The following is a 6,000-nucleotide window of genomic DNA, read 5'->3' on the forward strand; positions in this document are numbered from 1 at the left end:
CACCGGCATTCTTTCAAACTGGCCACTAGATGGCAGAGTTTGCATAGAGATACCGCCATTCTCAACAACAAGGCCGGCGCCCCCATCACCCCTGCTGCGAAGAGAACAAGTTATTGTTGCTTTAATGTACCCTTGTCTCACAAGCAGATGCTTTTTGTAAAAACTAAGTCTTAATTATACTTTCATTGCAAAATATAATGCTACTATGTGTGCAAATTAATTGGAATAATTAAACAAATGAATTATGCAGAATTATAAACTGTGCCTACTGAAATTGAGGAAAAATACGTTTTCGTTAAATGTTAGAATGTCATTAACATATATTAAAGTAAGGGACATTGGATATGGAGTTGAATATTTAATTATGATTGTCGACTGAATAGCAACGTGTTTCCTTAAGAAAAGTACATATTTTCATTGGACCAGTAGCTCAGACCTGAAGCGCTGTTCTTCTGGGGGGTTTTACATAAGTCTGGAGCTTCCTAATAAAATATAGCCTCATGTAATTTCATCCCACAGCAGCCTCAAAGGTAAAGCTGGAACTAATTAAAATCTCCCTTAAGCAATGTAGCATGCATGAGCAAAAAAACAGTGTCGCAGTGTGTTCCAGGTTGTGGACACATTTTTGAAACGCTTGTATCCAAATTTCAGTTTCAGTATTTCATTAGTAAAATGCCGAATAATGCAGTTCAGATTGAAAAGCAAGTGAATTTTCATAAATTGTGCTTGTGACTACTCAGCTTCCACTGCCGTCTCTCCAAAAGGCTCATATATTCATGTGAGCTTAAGTACAATCTGGCCACACTTCTCTGAGAACATAATTAACTGGATTCTGAACAATGCTCCAAAAACCAAAATGGGGCTTTTTTCCCATTGCTTTTTTTGTGCAGTCACTTTGAAGTGCAATAATTTGCTCAAATTGGACCCAACATAATAACCAGCACAATGCCAGCTTTAAGTGTCCCACACCGTCCAACAATTTTGATGCCAAGCACACAGGCTGCTGTTACTCTGACCTTTGCCTGAGAAAATACCTCATAAATCACTTCAATCCTCCAGTCCTGCACCAGCATGAAGTCTCAGGAGAAAGCAGCTTGGCATGACTATTTTGATGGGTTCGGGCACGAAGGCGCAGGCTTGTGTATCTGTAAAGTGCAGCTGGGGCTCCCATAACGCCCAACGCTGTTCCCAACAACAGCCTTAAACTGGGTGGGTCGGAGAGGAGTAAAAAAAATACAAAACAGAAAACAAAGCCTTTAGCGTCCAGGTTGTCACAATGCCATTTCGCAAATAAAACTCAATTTCAAGAACACAGACTTCAATTTGACGGTTTTAACGTGATAAAGATGGGTGGAGGTTGTGAATACACACATAAATGTCCCCATCCTTTCATAGCTATACCGCAAACTTGAGTTAATTACCCTTTTAATTTCACAGAAAAAATGAGGAAAGGTTTGAGGAAGGTTATTTTTTCCCCGTCCGTTACTCAGAGGCTCTATTTTCATAAACTCTCAGCACAATAACAGACCACTCGCAGGAGTATACACTGTTCGGTTATAAATGGGCTGCATCGCTGTTCTGTTTGTGTGCTCTCTTGAGAAAGGATAAAGGCCAGACTGCTGTTCAAATTTAATCACGTGCAAAGCCGTCTTTAGTGCATAATCTATTATCCTGGAGTCTATCGAATATAGCTGTTTTCTACAGTTCTGCATGGAATATTCCCCAAAACTTTACTTTTATGGTCCTCCATCTCTTCAAATGCAGAGTGGGAGTCCGTATCTGTCATGGAGCTTCACTAAGTTTACAACAAAAGGAAGTTACACCCTTTGAAATGTGCGTCATCATCTGCAAGGTGTCTTGTCACACTCGAAGGAAGGAAGAAAAAATCAGGATCACTCCACACCTCCATTCATTCTCCCCATAGTCCACATAATTAGGACCATTGTGTCCTCCCAGGATGAGGCTGAAAGATAATAGAAGCAGTTTGTGCGCAGAATTTTGCCACTTCTTACAGAACATGCAATGTTATCACTAGAAAATGAGCAGCAACTCATTGATGATTGTGACTCTAAATTTCAAAAGCGAGTCAGGATGAGCTGCTATTGTCTGTCTGGTGCCCTTCTTCCATTACACGGCTGCCACTCTGACTCCTGGCTGCTGCTTTGGCACCGATCAGCTGACAACAGTTCAGAGGCCGAGTATAAATGATTCATTTCTCCTATCTGATAAATAATCCCCTGGCTGTCATTTGGCATCCACAAATAGAGGCCTTGACGAAAAGCGCATGAAAGATGCATTGTCTGGGCGAGACTCGATACTCCCCAACAAAGGGATTTCATGTGGCGCTGTCTTCCACAGGCGTCCTGCAGAGCCCAGGTAACTCGTGCAAGTCGATATCCTGCTGGAAAAGGATGATTGCAGCGGTAGTTACAGAGTGCCTCCTCCTCTCCGCGCGCCACCACAGCTACAGAGACGCAACAGTAACGGCTTATTAAAGAAAATCTTTTGTTTTCCGCTGCTGCTCCATCACCTGAGACAGGTGAGGAAGCAGTGCATCCTCATCCCATATGGATCAGGCTGATTTCAGGTGGGTTTGTGTCCTCACGCTCCTTCAAAATCTCACCCACAGTTTTTCTTTTCCTGCAACAACGTTGAGCAGTAAACAAGAAAGGACTGAATTATTCACAGAAACAAGGGATTAAAGCATCAAAAATACAGCCGTGTTATTAAAGCTGGAGGGAGGAAGGCGAAGAATTCCCAGACTTTTAGCATTAAAAACAACATTTGGAAAGAAAGAAAGAAAATATATAATTCAATTACTGTTATTTATTTATTGCAATAATGTTATTTATGTTTTTTTAAAGCCAATTTAATTCCATAAGACCCAAACTAAATGTGAATATTTGCACATTCACATGCAGCTGACTGACAGATAAACTAATTTAAATTATCCTACTTAAACACTTTGTTCTTTACACCACTTATTAAAAAAAAACATTTCTGGATGTATTGTGTTTTTACATTAGTTCATGTGAGTGTGCACGGGGCGGCCGCGCAGATCTGCAAATAAATGTCATTGCGGCTCAGGAGTGAAAAGGGTAACACTCGCGCAACATGTTTGCTGACATTTAATTGGCTCGGTTTACTGCTTATGTCAGGCTGGCTGAGCAGTCGGCCTGGCTCTGCTTCTCCTGTTTCCTTTTGCAGAGGCAATTATTAGCCTGTTTTATAAAAGGTCAGGCATGTATGGATGAGGGTCAGAGGTCATTCCTCCCGTGGAACTTTCCTTGCTGTCCGTTACAGCGCACGTTATAACAGAAAGAGCTGAAACAGAACCACGTCATGCGGGTTGTGAAGATTTTTTGAAATGAAAACGCCTCTCATCTGAAACAGCTGAACGGTTGTCTGGATGTGATCGGGGTCCCATTTCTAACCCTCCCCTGGGTGATAGTTACGGAGGTACGCTCTAACAGGGAAGGCGGCAGGCTGTCTGAGACAGGCGCTGGGGTACGTTTAGGAAATTGGCAGTATGAAACTTGCCTTTAAAAGGCAGATCCTGACAAGGGGGACGTCTAAGTTCCGAGAGTTACCCTGTCTGGTGAAGGCAACTGCGCAGCTCCATCTCCCATTCTTCACAGTGGCAGCGCTAGTCCAGGTGGAAATGAGTGAATAAATAAGGGCGAATACGCTCAGCGTGCAGATAAAGTGGAGCCTGCAGGGTAAAGTGCTGTCTGTGTGAATGCCGCTCAGCTCTGTCTGGCAAAATGACACGACTGAAACGCCCTTCTCCTTAGCCAACTACGCCGAGTACGCAAATGATTTCTGACAGCCAAAGCAAAATTCCATTTCAACAAATGCGCCTTTCACCTCACATTAATGGCTGCAGGGGCCCCTACTGGGCTGCTGTCTGGTTTTGGTCCTGCTGTCTGCGCCATGCAGGAGAAAAAAACAGCACTGTTGACCTGAGAGGATGCACATCAGCGTGCCTTTGTTGATGTGGAAAAAAAAGGCATTCAGGTACAGAGAATTATGCTTCACCCTCGCTTCCACGCTCTTCGGCTGGGACCTGCCACATCTTCTCTGTGGAGCCCGGCTGTTGGTTGCTTGGTTACCTGCCTGTGCAGGCCTGGAAGCTCTCCTACATATGCAAGTCAAAGGAATAAATATCTTTGATTAGGAGGCAGCCTGCATCGCAGAGGAGGATCTGAAGACCTGCTGGGGTCATCTCAGCAGATCCTCTGTCTTTTTAATGTTAATGGGGAAGCTGTCAGGAGGGCTCTCAGTGACCTGTGCACACAAAGTTTTTAAAGTTCAGTCCTAATGCAAATAATATAAACACACACACACACACACTTTAGTCCATGAATGTAAAGCTAATGTCAGTGACAGAGCAGGTAAACCCCGGCTGAAGGTGAACAAAGACAGGCTGCGATTTAATCAGCATATTCATAAAAGTCCACATGCCAGATGAGCTTAGATAAGATGGAGACACTGTATTAATTTCATTTCTTTTAAAGGTCATGCAATGCTTCTTTTTTAGAAAAAAAAGAGAGATTTTATTTGAGGATTTAAGGATTTATGGGTAGCTTTTTATCCAAACACAAAGGTGCAGCTGATACCGCTGACTTCATTACCATTCAGACCCGAGATTTGAATCATTATCGTGATCAATTCAACTTTGGGTTGCATTGATTTTCCCTCCAAATCTAAGCATAACTTAGGCTGATCAAAAACAGCAGGACTCCTGTTTCCCTTTCCATCAATCTGTGTCTCACGTAGGCCATTTTTCTCCATTATCATCATGGGAAAAGACAGATGATGGCTGCAGACACGCGTGAGGCCGATCGCATCAAGAGTCAGAGCCGGCTAATGAAAGGATGCACATCATCAGTGGTGCTCTCGTCCTCCCCCATCCTTCCCCAGTGAAGCCACTGGAGGGTAAGGCAAAAAAAAAAACCAAAACAATTTGTTGTTTGTGTGATTAAAACCACTGTCAGGATATGAGACATCTTCACTACCACAGTGAATTCACACCATCTATGCTTCCTCTATTCCTCCATCAGCCAGGCTTGACTGTGTGTGGAACGCCTCTCGTGAGTCCACCAGATTTATTCCCCCCCAGCGCCGGAGTTTGGTCGGTAGCTCAGCTCAGCCCAAACCTCCCGGTGCTTTCGCCAATCTATCAAGTCCATCAGCGCCTCACGTCTTCAGGGGGATGCTGGCCGACAGCCTGGTTGAGCTTGCTCATCTCCCACCTGTCTCTCTTTCTGCCGTGTCTGTCAGTGGACGCAACTGTTTGCATTTCTCACTGAAGAAAGGTGTTTATTTTCTTACTCTTCTATGCTCACCTTGGAGTAAATTCCAAAAAGGCTACAACATAAAGTATTTAAAAAGTTATAAAAATAGTAGAAAAGAAAAGAAATCCCAGGGACCGACTACTGTTGAATGTAGCACGCTAATTAGCAACAGCCTTTGCACATGGCCGATCAAAAATGTCTAAACAAATAAAACCATAAATCTAAATTATAACATAATTGAATATAGAATTAGCTTATAGATTAGCATCACTCTTCGGGCTTCATTTGATAAATGGTTCAGCGATGCGTCGATCTGTGTACACAGTATATTTCAAATCATTCAAATTTTTATCTAAATGGGTTTAATTATCGAGTAGGAGTTGCAGATTATTTGCTGCATGTGGAGCTCGCTGACACGTGTATTGCTAGTCTTAGAGCTTTGAATTAGAAGTTGGGGAATCATGAACCCATTTGTGTGTTCTAATTCCCTTGAGTATGAAAATTACTATTTTTTTGGTTAAATCGGTAATTCATCTTCTGACCTGGGAAGGCTCATTTAGACAGTCTGTGATTAAAGTGCTGCGCCTGCAATCATATATCAAGCTGAAAATCAGCCACAAGTGGATGAACAGTGTTTAAAGGCCTCTCTGTCTCTGTTCAGACAAGAGCCAATGTTGTGCAGAGAATCGGGTTGTCGGTGCAT

The sequence above is a fragment of the Takifugu rubripes genome, chromosome 21, assembly GCF_901000725.2.
Source record: "Takifugu rubripes chromosome 21, fTakRub1.2, whole genome shotgun sequence".
NCBI classification, from domain to species: domain Eukaryota; kingdom Metazoa; phylum Chordata; class Actinopteri; order Tetraodontiformes; family Tetraodontidae; genus Takifugu; species Takifugu rubripes.